The sequence below is a fragment of the Ylistrum balloti genome, unplaced genomic scaffold (genome assembly GCF_031769215.1).
Source record: "Ylistrum balloti isolate Yb309-2 unplaced genomic scaffold, AGI_CSIRO_Ybal_v1 Utg369846, whole genome shotgun sequence".
NCBI classification, from domain to species: domain Eukaryota; kingdom Metazoa; phylum Mollusca; class Bivalvia; order Pectinida; family Pectinidae; genus Ylistrum; species Ylistrum balloti.
In genome coordinates this window covers 1577004-1593064 of record NW_026782001.1, presented here as the reverse complement: position 1 = coordinate 1593064, position 16061 = coordinate 1577004, and positions in this window count along the sequence as shown.

Here is a 16061-nt window from a genome sequence, read left to right as displayed (position 1 = left end):
TTACTTAACGGACAAATCGGTAATGTAACTTTATCAATATAAGTTAATAAGGCATCGTTGAAGTAAGTTGGGATCTCAAGCGACAAACAAAGACACGAGAATTCGCATTCGACACAAACTGCAGCAACGGAACTTTGAATACAACTATACAGATCAGAAGGCGAATATTCTTGACAACACCTTCTTGAATTCGTTGTAATGTTTCCCGACATATATAAAATAAAAATATCTTCCCATACACATTATTAATATTACACGTATCAGGCAGGCAAAAATTTAGATATAAATAATAATAACACTATCCGTCCAGGAAATTCACGATGGCTTTATGCATTTAGACTAGCATTAAGAGGTAACAGTAAATATCCAGGGTGCTGACTCAGTCCCGGAAATCAGAGTTATCATCAACAGAAGACATTACAACAGGTCATAATCACGCTCCCACTTCTTTGTAGTAAGTCACGAAACACTTAGATAATTTATGGTGGGTAAGCGGTCTTTTGCCAGTACGGGACATTAAAATTGACGGGAATAACAAAGGTTATTATTCAAACCCAAAAACAACACGTTTTCTTATAACAGACCTCACAAATTATTTTTTTAATTTCTTAATTTCATATATCAATTTAATCACATTAGCAAGTGTCCGGTTCACAGATTAAAATGAATATACTCGTGTTTAGGAATATCCTTGAAAGTACTGGTAAAAAATATTGTGAGATAGCAAAAAAAACTTTATCTTATCGTTACCTGGATACTTAGACAATACAAGGTCCTAAATGATGACTTATCATTTCGAGGAAGTTATTTATCAGTGAACGTGATGTTTTCGTCATGTTGTCTTCTTCTATGTATTTGTGTTGTCATTTCAGTAAATACATTTATTATATTAAACGGTAACATATCCATATTCTCTATTTTTTTACGAACGAATAGACACAGACTTAACGTCACCGAATAAAGATTCAGTACAGATATTTTTGATAGAAGTTGTTTTGACATAAATAACTATTATGCAGAATATTAATATACTCAACAAAAACAATTAAATTTACATTATTTTAAATAAGAATTTACATACCTGCTCAACTTAAATCTGCAATACACGTTCAGAGCATCGAGAAATATAATCCGATCACAAAAGTTTATACAAATGTATAATTATGTAGATCCACAATACCAGTACACGTAGGAGTCAAAAAACAAGCATGGTCTAAATTCAAGTCTTTGATTACCTTGATTGGTAACTATCACTTACGTCATATTTATTTTTCTCTAAGCGACATTAAATGTCAAATGTCAAACAACACGTCACAAAAGTATCATACAACAGAGATATGGTGGTACTTATTCTGACCAGATTTACAAACCCTCCACGTCATACCCACAGTCAAAAGTATCATACAACAGAGATATGATGGTACTTATTCTGACCAGATTTACAAAGCCTCCACGTCATACCCACAGTCAATACTAATAATTTGTGTTAATGATTATTTAGGATGATCTTCTGGTATCACTCCATTTGTCCTACTAGAATTATAATTTTGGGATTCATTTCATTATCATATTAGGGTGTAGGAATGCTGGAGGATAATATGTAACAGACTGAGACGACCCCCAGTACTGAACCCCCATGGCCATGTTGTTAGTGATTTTACGATTGTGATTATCATTAGATATACATGTATTCTATTCTGTCACCGCGACACAGTTGTCATGTCATCTAAGCTACTTCAGGATGAATTAATGAGTTTTATAGTCGAAGCGAGATTTAACGTTGTCTGTAGTTGTTTAAACATTAAATAAGATACAATACTTTACCGTGTTTTTATTGTTTCTCTGACACGACCGACTTCGATTACTGTTTAGAAATTTCTAATCGTATGCTAAGCTGTGCATTAATTACACCCATAAAATAACACTAATTGATTGTAAGTATATTTGAAGCTGTCTTATTAATAATTCCGGAATGAATCTGCCCGTTGAAAGCTTTCAATACCAGCGTGATCCACGTAGGTAGAGAGAGAAAAATGAGTATTTGACTGAGGTGTACTCAAAGATTTTACTGAAAATATAAATTTCCCACTCCACATAATTACTTTTCCCCAAAGTCGATATCTCTTTGTTTTGGTGAAATAAACAGGATTTCATGATGGTTGAATTTTAATACAAGGCACGGATCTTTTTTGTTTCCAGAGTGGTTTATGCCTTCCATTTCATCAAAGACACCGATCAAAGTTAATCTAGCCCAAAGCTATAAGTAACATATTCATGGTGGTATGTGATGAATATCACAACCTCAAACTCGTATCAGAGAAGACGATATCACAAAGTCACAATTATGATCATAATGGAAAAACAGGAAAACACGAACATGTCAACATAATCATAATCCAAACTGAAAATCATTAGAACTAGGAAACACGAACATGTCAACATAATCATAATCAAACTGAAAATCATTAGAACTAGGAAACACGGACATGTCAACATAATCATAATCAAAACTGAAAATCAATAGAACTAGGAAACACGGACATAATCATAATCAAACTGAAAATCAACATAATCATAATCAAACTGAAAATCAATAGAACTAGGAAACACGGACATGTCAACATAATCATAATCAAACTGAAAATCAATAGAACTAGGAAACACGGACATGTCAACATAATCATAATCAAAACTGAAAATCAATAGAACTAGGAAACACGGACATGTCAACATAATCATAATCCAAACTGAAAATCAATAGAACTAGGAAACACGGACATGTCAACATAATCATAATCCAAACTGAAAATCATTAGAACTAGGAAACACGGACATGTCAACATAATCATAATCCAAACTGAAAATCAATAGAACTAGGAAACACGGACATGTCAACATAATCATAATCCAAACTGAAAATCATTAGAACTAGGAAACACGGACATGTCAACATAATCATAATCCAAATTGAAAATCATTGGAACTAGGAAACACGGACATGTCAACATAATCATAATCCAAATTGAAAATCATTGGAACTAGGAAACACGGACATGTCAACATAATCATAATCCAAAACTGAAAATCAATAGAACTAGGAAACACCAACATGTCAACATAATCATAATCCAAACTGAAAATCAATAGAACTAGGAAACACCAACATGTCAACATAATCATAATCAAACTGAAAATCATTAGAACTAGGAAACACGGACATGTCAACATAATCATAATCCAAACTGAAAATCAATAGAACTAGAATCATAATTAGGTTACTCTTGTTGATCATCTGGTCCTATTCTCCTTGTGCTTTTTCAGGAGTCTCCTTGTAAAGCTCTCTTTTGTTCGTTCATATTTTGCCCTGGTTTTATTGAGTTTGGGTTATGATGATGTTTGCATGTTGGTATTTTCTTGTTGTTTTTAACTCAAGGTAAAGGGCCAATGCAGAATTTTCTTTTTCAAGATTTGCAAGTTTTTTTTATTTGTCATCCCATTGTTTGAAAGTGATATTAAGGTAATAACCAACATGATAATATTTCTCTCTTGTTTGCGAAGGACACATTTATGTTAATAGGTTTAAACAACAGGAATTAAGCCTGGTTGTATAGTTATAGAAGTATAGCTTTAGTTGTTAAAAATGTCTGTCATATGGTGTGTAGTTTCAAGCGCTCTTGGTTATGAACTTATGTCTGTCATATGGTGTACAGTTTCAGATGCTCTTGGTTGTTAAAAATGTCTGTCATATGGTGTACAGTTTCAAGCGCTCTTGGTTGTGAACTTATGTCTGCCATATGGTGTACAGTTTCAAGCGCTCTTGGTTGTGAACTTATGTCTGCCATATGGTGTACAGTTTCAAGCGCTCTTGGTTGTGAACTTATGTCTGCCATATGGTGTACAGTTTCAAGCGCTCTTGGTTGTGAACTTATGTCTGCCATATGGTGTACAGTTTCAAGCGCTCTTGGTTGTGAACTTATGTCTGCCATATGGTGTACAGTTTCAAGCGCTCTTGGTTGTTAAAAATGTCTGCCATATGGTGTACAGTTTCAAGCGCTCTTGGTTGTGAACTTATATCTGCCATATGGTGTACAGTTTCAAGCGCTCTTGGTTGTGAACCTATGTCTGCCATATGGTGTACAGTTTCAAGCGCTCTTGGTTGTGAACCTATGTCTGCCATATGATATACAGTTTCAAACGCTCTTGGTTGATAACTAATGTCTGTTATATGGTGTACAGTTTCAAGCGCTCTTGGTTGTGAACCTATGTCTGCCATATGGTGTACAGTTTCAAGCGCTATTGGTTGTGAACTAATGTCTGCCATGTGGTGTACAGTTTCAAAAGCACTTGGTTGTGAACTAATGTCTGCCATATGGTGTACAGTTTCAAGCGCTCTTGGTTATGAACTTATGTCTGCCATATGGTGTACAGTTTCAAGCGCTCTTGGTTGTTAAAAATGTCTGTCATATGGTGTACAGTTTCAAGCGCTCTTGGTTGTGAACTTATGTCTGTCATATGGTGTACAGTTTCAAACGCTCTTGGTTGTGAACTAATATCTGCCATACGGTGTACAGTTTCAAGCGCTCTTGGTTGTTAAAAATGTCTGTCATATGGTGTACAGTTTCAAGCGCTATTGGTTGTGAACTAATGTCTGCCATGTGGTGTACAGTTTCAAACGCACTTGGTTGTGAACTAATGTCTGCCATATGGTGTACAGTTTCAAGCGCTCTTGGTTATGAACTTATGTCTGCCATATGGTGTACAGTTTCAAGCGCTCTTGGTTACGAACTTATGTCTGCCATATGGTGTACAGTTTCAAGCTCTCTTGGTTGATAACTAATGCCAACTGATGCATATTTGTTGCTTTTTAGTCGAAATAAATATATAAGATTCCCAGCTGTTTAAAAAATAATGATAAATAAAAAGATAAATAAATACAAAAGATAAAATGGTTTTAAATTCAGTGTCAAATAATAGGTTTTCTATGTTACACTAACCTGTAGCAAATGATAAAGTGTCGATCGAATGTGGAAAGACATATGTTGTTTTGAAAAGTGAATGAACATGTTCAAATTAGTCAGGTTATCTTTCATGCAGACAACGCTATTGAACCAAAGTGTAAAAATATGGTGCATTTAAAAATCAAACTACCGATCTTTATAATCCTCATGGAAACTCTATGAAAACATTAGTTGTACGTAGTTATTGCATTGATTCTGGAGACATGACTTTCTGAGAAATCCTTGTCCGGCCTCACATATGCTGATCCATGTTTTATGGATTTCAAATTATTCCTTCAATGTCTAATTAAAATTTTATTCACAATTAATTAAAATATTTCTTTGATTGTTTGGTAGCGAGGTGCATGTATACATATTCGAAATAGATACAGAGTAACTTATGTTAAGTCACACACGACCTCTGTCATTTTAACGTTGTTTTGTCGTCATTAGTAATTTACATATATTCAGTGTTACTCATCACACGAAGAACATTAAGGCTGCGTAATTCATTCGAAACGAAAAGAAATGTATGTTTTCGGGAAAGTATTGCGAAATTATTTACCTGTGTGTATGAAATGATATATATTTTACAATATTAATATGAAATTACCACAGTGTTCATTTACTAATGAAGTTTAAAAAAATCTACATCTGTTTATTTGTACAATATTAAAATGCACGCATCAAAGAAATGCATGGAATACTAGTGCCAGAATTTAGCAATATATTTAATCTAAAAGTTATAAGCAGCTTACATGGATTTTCCTCTACATTGAAATAATTGGTTGATGCAATCAGCGACAAGTTATAAAAGGAGAACCTCAACTTAATTGATCTTAATTTGACTATTGTGAATGAATTATATCTAAAACGACATTGATTTATTGATTCTTTCTCAATGAATATCTATGCAATATTATGTATGATTTAGGCGTTGCAATAAATCAGCTACCCCTAGGAACCCTTAGGCAAACTAACAAATATCAAACACGTCTACCTTCAAAAAGCACAAAGAAATAGAATATTTCATACGGAGATCATCATGACAAGCATAAAAAAATCCAATAATTTTCACCAGTCTGTAATTCTTGTAATTTGTGTTGTTAGGCTGTCATTTATAGACATAAGATATTTGGAAGAACCCTTGAATATAAGATATAAACACAACTGGTTTGGGGAAGCAGGACTGTTCCTATCTTGAAATGGAATGTTCACAATAGAGAAATCGGAATTCTCATGGAAGTCATAGCGTTTTGTGTTAGGTGATGGTAACCTGTGACAGGTTGTGATAACAATTTATCGCCTTATTTTCACGTCCTTAGAGCATCTATTCACAGGAAAATGCTACACTTAAAAAACCCGCTATAACTATTTATTCCATAGACCGTGATTGCCGAGAGCTAACAAAATAGGAAACTTACCTTATTGGATTGGCAGAGATTAGATTAGAAAGACTCGGACAACAATATTTTAGCACTCATTTAAGGTTCATGACTAAGCTTAGTTTAGAAATATTCAACAATGAATCATTAGTTTATAAAATATGCTCTTTAACGACAGTAGCAACACAAACCCCAAAAATCAAGGATGATTTAAGATTTGATTCAGAATGGCAGAACATACAAAGGCTTACTTCTAACTTCAGGTAGACGAAAACGAAATTATTAGTATAAAACAAGAAACTTAAAGGATATGCATAAGAGGAGCATATGGCATTTAAAATGCTATTGTCCACGAACTGGCGCAATATAGGTTTGTATGATACTCATTAGTTAATAAATCAAACATTTGTCTTTCATTTACATATAAAAGACACTAACACAAATTACTACAGACCTAAATCGGAGTATTAATCAAATGGTCATTTTATCTTTAATAAAGGTGACTCGTATTATTCCATCGCTGACATTATTGAATTATTAAATTTCCCGTTGCTGTCATATTTAAGACAGCATAGTCTAACTTATGATAATTAAGTATATAGAATATGTCTTAAGGATAAACTTGTCACTCCAAAGACAATGTGACCACAGGTCACCCACATATGTCAAAAATAATATCACTGTGAGAAGTCATTATCATGAATTTGGTCTGAGAACTCTTTTGTACATGTATTCGGTGATGTAACATACTTTGTGTTAATTCAACATGTATAATATGTAAACTTGCGTAACAGGATATTAGATAGATCCCTTGGAATACACTTCCTCCGGAGTTTGATCTGGTTGTTAAGTTATAATGAAATATATTTAATTCAATCAACACTATTTTGATATACAAGGTGTACAAATAAACCAGACATCTTATATAAGTATTTCGTCGACATTTCAGTGTCTGTCGAGAAGAAGAAAGAGTGGATTTTCGACCAAGTTAGAGGGAAACTATACGTTATAACAAGGAAGAGGGTGGCTGAATTAAGAACTTGGAACAAGGCAAGCAGAATTATCTACAGTGGATGAAGGATACTTGAGAACCATGATTTTTTGCTTGTCTTCCTTTGATTAAGCGCCCCTTTAAACAGTCAGGGACTTTTTAAAGCGAGATCTCCATGTCTTAGTTTAAGGCTACCTCACTCAATAACATATCCAGAGTAATTGGGGAAAACTTGTCTTGTCAAGGGCACAACCAAATACCAGACCAGTGTTTTTTTTTTGTCCTCGGCTTCCTCAGACACACACCCCGAAACGGGTATTAGATAGCATGGACTAAGTCTATTTAGTATTCATTCTGATATCTAAGGGTGGAGAGGTGTGCATAGTTTGACTACTTTCTGGGAACATTGGTGCTGAATCTTGAAACATGAGACTAGTGGTGGATTGCAAATGCTCTGCTGTATGTGAGGATCACGTGATTATCTTTCAGATTCCAAGTTGTGGATATTTGTAATTGCTTTTACAGGCAATGTGGAGAAAGTAACAATGCCAAATTTTCAGCAATCAGTAAAAAAATACAAAATAAATCTCTGAATTATATTATTTGGAATAAATATACAAATCTGATTTAACCAATGAAATGGACATCAGATAGTAAAATTAAAGCATTACTTAGTTTGGTATCAGGATGATAAATAACCCTATTGTTTTGGACACAAATAAAGTGTCAATCAAATAAGATCTTTTGACGTGTCGACAGTTTAAAATGCACATTGCGTGCGTTAAGGAAGACATTAACAAAGTGTTACATGTTTTTTTTAATACAATGACATAACTGGAACTGCATTCCTTCCTTGAGTTTGTCATTTAGATACAACCGTATCAAACTTAATTATCAACAGCTTTGATTATTTTACATACTAATTTGAATTCGTGGACAATACGTCGTGTGATTGGGAAAGTTGATCTTAAGTTGTCACTTAGGTATGCAGCTTTACAAAGAAGGATCCAGGTCACTTAGTGTGTTCTATTGGTACTAAAACCTGTCACAGTGATAATTAAAACGTGCCTCTAAAGGTTAGAGTTTTAATTTGAATATAACCTCTACGTTTATCATTTCAGTACACAAAATCATTCTTGGTGGTCAAACAGTCTTTGCTAACATTTTATCAATAATAATTAGCCCAGCTGGAACAACTTGATTTGAAATAAAAGTTAAGAATTAAAGTATAGATAAATTTATCATTTGTTCATGAATTTGTAGTTTTAACATAAACATACATTTTGTTATGCATATATAAAAAAGAAAATTGCAAACGTTAACGATGAATTTCATTCTTGAATTTCAATACGTCTGGTTCTATGCATCCACAAAGATATTAAGAACAGCTAATATGGATTGTAATCACTAGCTATCTACCTTATCTATTGTTGTTATCTAAGGTGATAACTGTTTGTTTTTCTTTCAGACAATCCCTTTCTGACATGATATACATCCACGTTCCTGTGGTCTAAGGTTCATGTTCTAAAATTCTTTAATGTATTTGAAAAAGGAAGTGGTATCTTCGTCCTAATTTCTTGATATTTATCCTGTGTTCACATTTTCAGTACATCTAACTGACGTTAAATTGCAATATAACGATCCCATCAAACGTGCAAAAGGAAAATGTGTCGAAAGGATTAGGATTCGGAATTAGAAATAAAATTCTACGACAAGAGTTTTTGCAAATAAAATTTGAGTAATGGGACGCTATAAATCACATGTATACCTTATCATGGCTACTCTTGATGACTAATTTTGATCACTTTGGTATCAGGGGTATTTTCATTGTTCTTTTCATCTGCTGCTACAAATGTTGGGACCTTAAAACTGATATTACCTCTGTCACGGTGTTGTCGGTTGTCAATTCTTCTGGAGACCTTGCTCACCATTTAGAAGAATACTAGATCAGTATGAGATTGATGTAAAAGTAAGTGATTTTAGTGAAATAACATTTGACCTGATTATATGAAAACACTGAATTCATTTAAATTTTACTACTATACAGAACAAAATTGCGAATCCATAATTCCGTAGAATTTTCTTTAAGGCCACCAAGAATTAGATAAAAATTCCCTTGAAATAATCGAAACTACAATTAATAGTCAGACTTTCAGATTTAATCATATGAACCGCTCCCAGTTGAGTGGCAATTAACGATCCGAAATATCGATAGTTAGTGAGTGTTACAAGATGATATCATTAATAAAATCCTTGGTTCGGAATATTAGGAGAAATCATCACCTTAGTTTTGATGTAAGAGAGAAATCGGAAATTGTACAGATAACACACTATCGTGTCTGCCCATGATGTTTTACTGATGATAAACGTAGCGCCATCTATACAAGATTTACATGCCTTAATAGCAGACACGTTCGTCTATCCAACATATGTCGACTCGAATAATGATTAAAACACATGTACTGTGTCTGAAACTTTAAACATTAAAATCAATATAATCTCTTCTCTCTACTCGATTTGTATACTAATCTTTCAATTATGCACTCTATTAAATAGTATATTGTAACATTCAAAAACTGGCTTATTTATTAATTTGTTTTACAAAATGTAAAATTAAGGTAATTTAAACACACTTACGTCAACCAGCGTTTCTATTCTGCCAGGCCACGCGGAATGCCACTTCTATCTTACACGCCCCACGATGTTGTGTATACACTAACTGAATACGTCGTACTTAAGCCATGTCCCATTTCCATTTGAGTGCACAATAAATCCATCTAGGAAACGCACTATTGCTAAACTCAAACCTTATTTCTTAGAAATATATCTAGTTAAGCTATACGTAACTTAAATATCTTGTTTAAAACACCATCGTTTAAATACCGAATTCTTTTGTGTGTATGTATATCAGACTGCCGGTATGACGACTCATACTTTGATTATAACATAAATTAAAAACTTCAACAATATTTTCACTAGCTTCATATTGTGTTTATTTAAAGGTCAATAAAAAGTAATAGGCAGCAACGTTTGATTTACATCCCATGTAGTGCTGCTGACAACAAGGTGACATGAGGAAAGAAATGAGGTAAAAAAGAACATTCAAACAAGGAGTGGCGGTTACATCATGAGCAGTTCCAGAAAAAAGTATGTTGGTCATCACCGTGGAATACCATAAGGGCAGACGAGGTCCTTCCTTCCGTGTAGATTTTATCTGTTATGTTATTTTATGTTGTGTTTCATTGTATATAACTAATACATTTTACCAAAGTAATACGATCTAGTGATCTCTTGTGGTGGAGCTGAAGTTTCTTTGAATTCAGTTTCAACAATGTAATGCCGAGATACATAAGCGAGAAGGTGGCAATGTTTTGGGTTTTTGATAGCTGACGCTGATGTTAAATTTGTTGAATATGATGATGTGACCTAACATTAAAGTCAGGAAAGCGTTTCACTCATAAAATATTAATTAACTAAATTTTATGTTCTTTTTCTTTTTTTAAAAAGGTAAGGGCGAAGTGAAAAAAAATTGTTTTAATTTAAATGAAATTTTATGATATAATATAATACTCTTAATATATTACATATTTTCCGACCTTCTAACACTTAAATTTAAAAATTGTAAACAAATTGTATTAGAATTTTAGCTATTTTATTTCTCATTCTTATTAATAACCTAGTGAAAATACATCCAAAATTGTGTCATGGAGAGAGTGGAGGATTACTTTCTTCGTCAACAATTAACTTATCTATGAAAAATGCATCATCTTTGGCAAAACAGAAGAAAATTGAAACTTTTGATATACATATTTTTAAATTATTGAAAAAAAGACAATTTCAAAATAATTAAAATTTAGAAAAATAGTCTAAAAATGACACGTATCTTTGTCCAAATGCTTCAAGCTCCTTCGTTTTATTTCAAGTTATTTTGTTGATGTTTGGTTACTTCAGAATATATTAATGCAATAACATCTAAAGTATCCAGACAACAATTCTGAAGAACTACTAAATGTCTGTTATAAAATTCTAAAATAATGGTTATGTAGCAATGGATTATATTTATGATCTAGCTCTCGAAATACTCGAACCGCAAAATCGTTGCCATGACCAAGCATTCTAAAGCTATTCTAAATATGGCGGCCATCTTTTCAGTAGAGGCTGATGATTGATATAGCTATTGGATAAAGTTATGATAACATGCTTAAATATGTCATCGTAATGTAAGGTGGAGAGTAAAATTATGATAATCTTCGTGACATATTCCGATTCACTTTTCTTCGATTCCAGTGAGTATGAAGGTAGGCCTAATGACAAAATGCCGGACAATACGATAACACTTACAGTAGATCATATTCTCAATCCCAGGATCATCTTCAATTATAACAACCAAATAAAATCATATGTCACATTTTATTGTTTCCCTTTCTTTAGTGAATAATTCTTTATATACTGGTACATAAATCCCCGTCTCCATTTGAAAGAAACGTGCGGACAACTTCGGATGAGAATCTCGTCACTTGTCGAAGCCTATCTATAATCTCCATTGCTTTATCGATCCAAATTAAATGGAAAAAAAACTTTGTTATTCAGGAAGATACGCTAGGAACCATTATAACCACTTTTTATAAATAATCCATACAGAGAGTCATTTTGAGCCTTTCATATATGTATTGACATACATCCTGACCCAAACTATCGACAACTTGACTGAACAGTGGGCGGACCCCTACGTCATTAATGGTTGAACGAATTTTCTTTCTTTTTCTTCTTTCTCTCTGTATAAACTATGAAACTGTATATCTTTGTGCGTTTATATTATTCAGGTATCTTCTGTTTTCACAATTTTTCAAAAATAACATAACCGAATGAAAAACAGCCAAAAACATAAACTAAGTAAAAAATTAAAAAGAACCCGAAACAACATTTACAGAATTATGCCCTCGTTATGTCTCTACCATTTGTTATATTACTTATTAATTAGAATACATCGTAACTAAACTGTTATGTGATTTACTTCTGACACGAAGACTAATACGTGTATAAGGGTTAGTTGATTAGCCCATTTTTCTTATCACCAAGATTCCTATGTCCTGGTGATATAATGTATCCATATGTATGTTTGCCAGACTTCTCCTTTTCTAGCATACATTACACCTGATCTTTAAGGTGAAACTTTCACGTGTAAATTTCTTTAATGCAAACTTTTAATCAGGTGTGTTGTAGTATTTGATGAATAACTCAAACTGTGCATAGGGACACTGAATGATATGACAGGGACAGAAACAGGTATGAAGGCTACAGGTGCGACATAATTCTGTGGACGACAATGTAATACGAATTAACACGTACTAATAAAGAACCACTGTATATGATGAAAAAGTTCTTGATGTTTTGATTGTGAATGTTATCGAAATTTAAGGTCTACTTTGGTATTTTTGAGGGTATTTTCCATTAAACTGTCCATGCTTTACTGAGAATTGTCATTATTTGTTGTCATAGGGATTTACTCTCGATGATTTTGTTGGTTATCTTAATCCACGAGTTCATTCGTCCACCAACTGTCAAAATTAATGAGTTTTACTTATCCTCAAAATCACATTATTTTAAAAACCACGAAAGTTGAGCCCCATGAAAATATGTTATCTATAGTATTTAATTTCATCCATATTTCTGTTATTTTTTTTATTGAAATAAAAACATTATAAATTAACAATTTATCAATTTAATTTGACGATATTTGCAAGCGATTGGACATTTTTGACTATAGTTGAAACATTTATTTATATACATGTGATCTTTTTTTCTAAATTCGAGAAGATTTCAGACGTGATATTTTTTTTTATCCAAAATACCTTTATTTTCAGTAGATACTCTCAGTGTGAATCTAATTTAATCATTCTCATACCAGTTAGAAGTCATTACTACAATGCACATCTTATGATATTGGAAAAAATCCTCAACTTTCAGGTCCACAAAAAATTGTCATATGACCTTTGCTGAAACAAATGTCTTCTAACTTCAGTCTGTCAGCTTGCAATTCTTTTTGGTTTGTTAAAGCACATTAAAATAAGTAAAGCAGGTGATGGGTAATGGAATAACAATGTGTACGCGAAGGTCATTTTGCAAGTTTTAATGCTAATACGTAATGTGAATAAATTTGCATATACTGACCTTTTGCTCTATGTGAACTGAATTGAGCATTTTGATGTTCTTGTTGACTAGGGATAGCAGAGAAATGAACTAATCTCTCATTATTTCTTACTTTCATCGTTTTTTCGTCGTATTTTGGTTGGTTTATCTCTTGTTAGTGGCAATTAGTTTTATTTCTACCTTTCTTATATCTAATGTCAATCATAACAAATTACCCACATTTATCTTTATTGTGTTCTCACGATGTTTAATCGATGCTTATACTAGAGTTACATCGACAATAGCACTTCTAAACAACCAAAATGAAATATTATGAGGATATAGTGATCTGGTTGATCAAAACAATAGGTTTACCTATGGAAACTCAAATTTTCAGCAAGAAAACGCTTATCATTTAAGAACACTTATCCCCATGGTTGAATGTTGCTTGAAAGTCTTTCATTTGTACAGATTTATCACCGTTTCGTCTATTTTGATTTAAGATAAAATTTTGTTTAAATGTCGATACATGTTCTTTCTTTTTGCCTCCATTCAGAATTTCTGAAGTTTCAAGAACTAAAATCTTAATATAGTACCAGGACTGTAAATGGAAGATGTCTGACATATTGCAGGCCCGGGTATCATAAATTCAGACCATTATTATACAGTAGTTCGTTTGCTTATCTTGATTCAGTCATACTGGTATACATGTCTCATGACTTAAAGATGAACAATCAAGGATAAATTGTGTACACGTATAGTAATAAACCGTTGGAGAGCGGATGGACTGTCTCCAGGAGAAAGGTTAAGGTCCCTGAAAATTGCTTGTTAGACATATAGACATAACGCACATATCAATGTCTTCTGCAATGTATAATGAATATTGAAGACTAAAATTTGTTGTATACTGTAAGAAAGAACGGTAAAATAATACTATTTGTATTGTTGCAATATGTGAACAATACGGTAACATCGTTACAATGACCTTGAGTAGGTCACAGTGCTTGCCTCTTGAGACAAACGTTTTAAACATATATGTTCAGGGTAGTCTTCATTAGTGTTATTAATAACACGATGTATGAATTCAATCGGGCCGTCGGCAAATTTCTGTTGTTCCTTGTACACGCATTTAATTGAGCTATTCGCTGAATTAATGTCCCAATATATAGGTATCCTTTACGAATCCTAGCAGGACGAAAAATGGTGTACAATGTAATTAAGATCTTACTTAAGTAATTATAAGAAAAGCAACCTGGTCCTCTCTCTATAATCTTATAAGAATGAAAATTGTTGATCCTTTTTGGATTTGTCTGAATCTAGAATCAACGTTCAAAACGAAAGGGAAATAAGCAAGGAAACGCAAATAAAACATCTTTACAAATAATGGGGAGCTAAGCAGGGGAACAAAATAAGGATTATTCTTTACAAAAGAAGGGAACATTAGTCGTGGATCTCAATAGGATAATTCTTTACAAAGACGGGGAGATAAGAAGGGAACACAGCTGGATAATACCTTACAAATGGAGGTGAAAAAAGAGTGACACAATAGGATCATTCTTCAAAAAACACTTTGAGACTGATAGTCAGATTATATTGAAAGGTGTCCTTTGAATTTGTTTCTTTTTAAACTTATCTAATATTGAGCAATTTTATAAAAATCAAGACGATGTCAAATGATATGTTTTGGAATATCATTCATAATTATTCTACAAAATATGTACATTTTAAAACAAACTCGTAAGGGAAATATTTCAAATATGCTAGTAATCAAAGCTATGATTATGACGAATGACCTGCTAAAAATTAATTGTGGAGTTTATATGTTAAATCTCTAAATATTGTACATGGACTATGAAAAAACGAGACATTACAACGTATCTGCCTACTTGATTTATAGTAATTATTCAAACCATCAGATGAAAATGAAAGCTCTTTTCTCCGAAGGCAATACTTAATCATAAAATTGCAATATATTTGAACATCTTGTCAATTAATTCGGACTTATTCTGACAGGCAATAAAATACCAAATAATCAATTTTGACGTGAGCACATAAAATTGATCTATAATGTACATTGCAAGTTATTGCAAAACAGAAACAGGTAAAGATCAACAATAACTGCGTTGTCTTGCTACCATATCTCTCAATAATCCGGCAGATAGATAGAATACTCATCACAACCAAATCGCTTTTGATAGAAAATAAATTCATCGAGGAGACTTTTGGAACAGCTATCAAAGATTTTACCTCTTCCACAAACAAGAGTGATGATTTTGAATCAATTTGTTCTATAATCTTGCATGTGATATTGATTATATTATAGACACTAACTGTAAATGATTACATCAGAGACATATGATAAAAGTGACAGTTATTATTTCTGATATTGAAAAATCCTTGCTTATACTCATTAATGACATTTACATGTCGCTGATGATTCGGTATTCAAGTGTTTGCCATTAATTTCATAATTTTCTTATTTGATAATGACACCTGTCGGATGAGCACACATATCAGACATCGAGAGATGGAAGGTTATAATAACAATGGACAAACTTA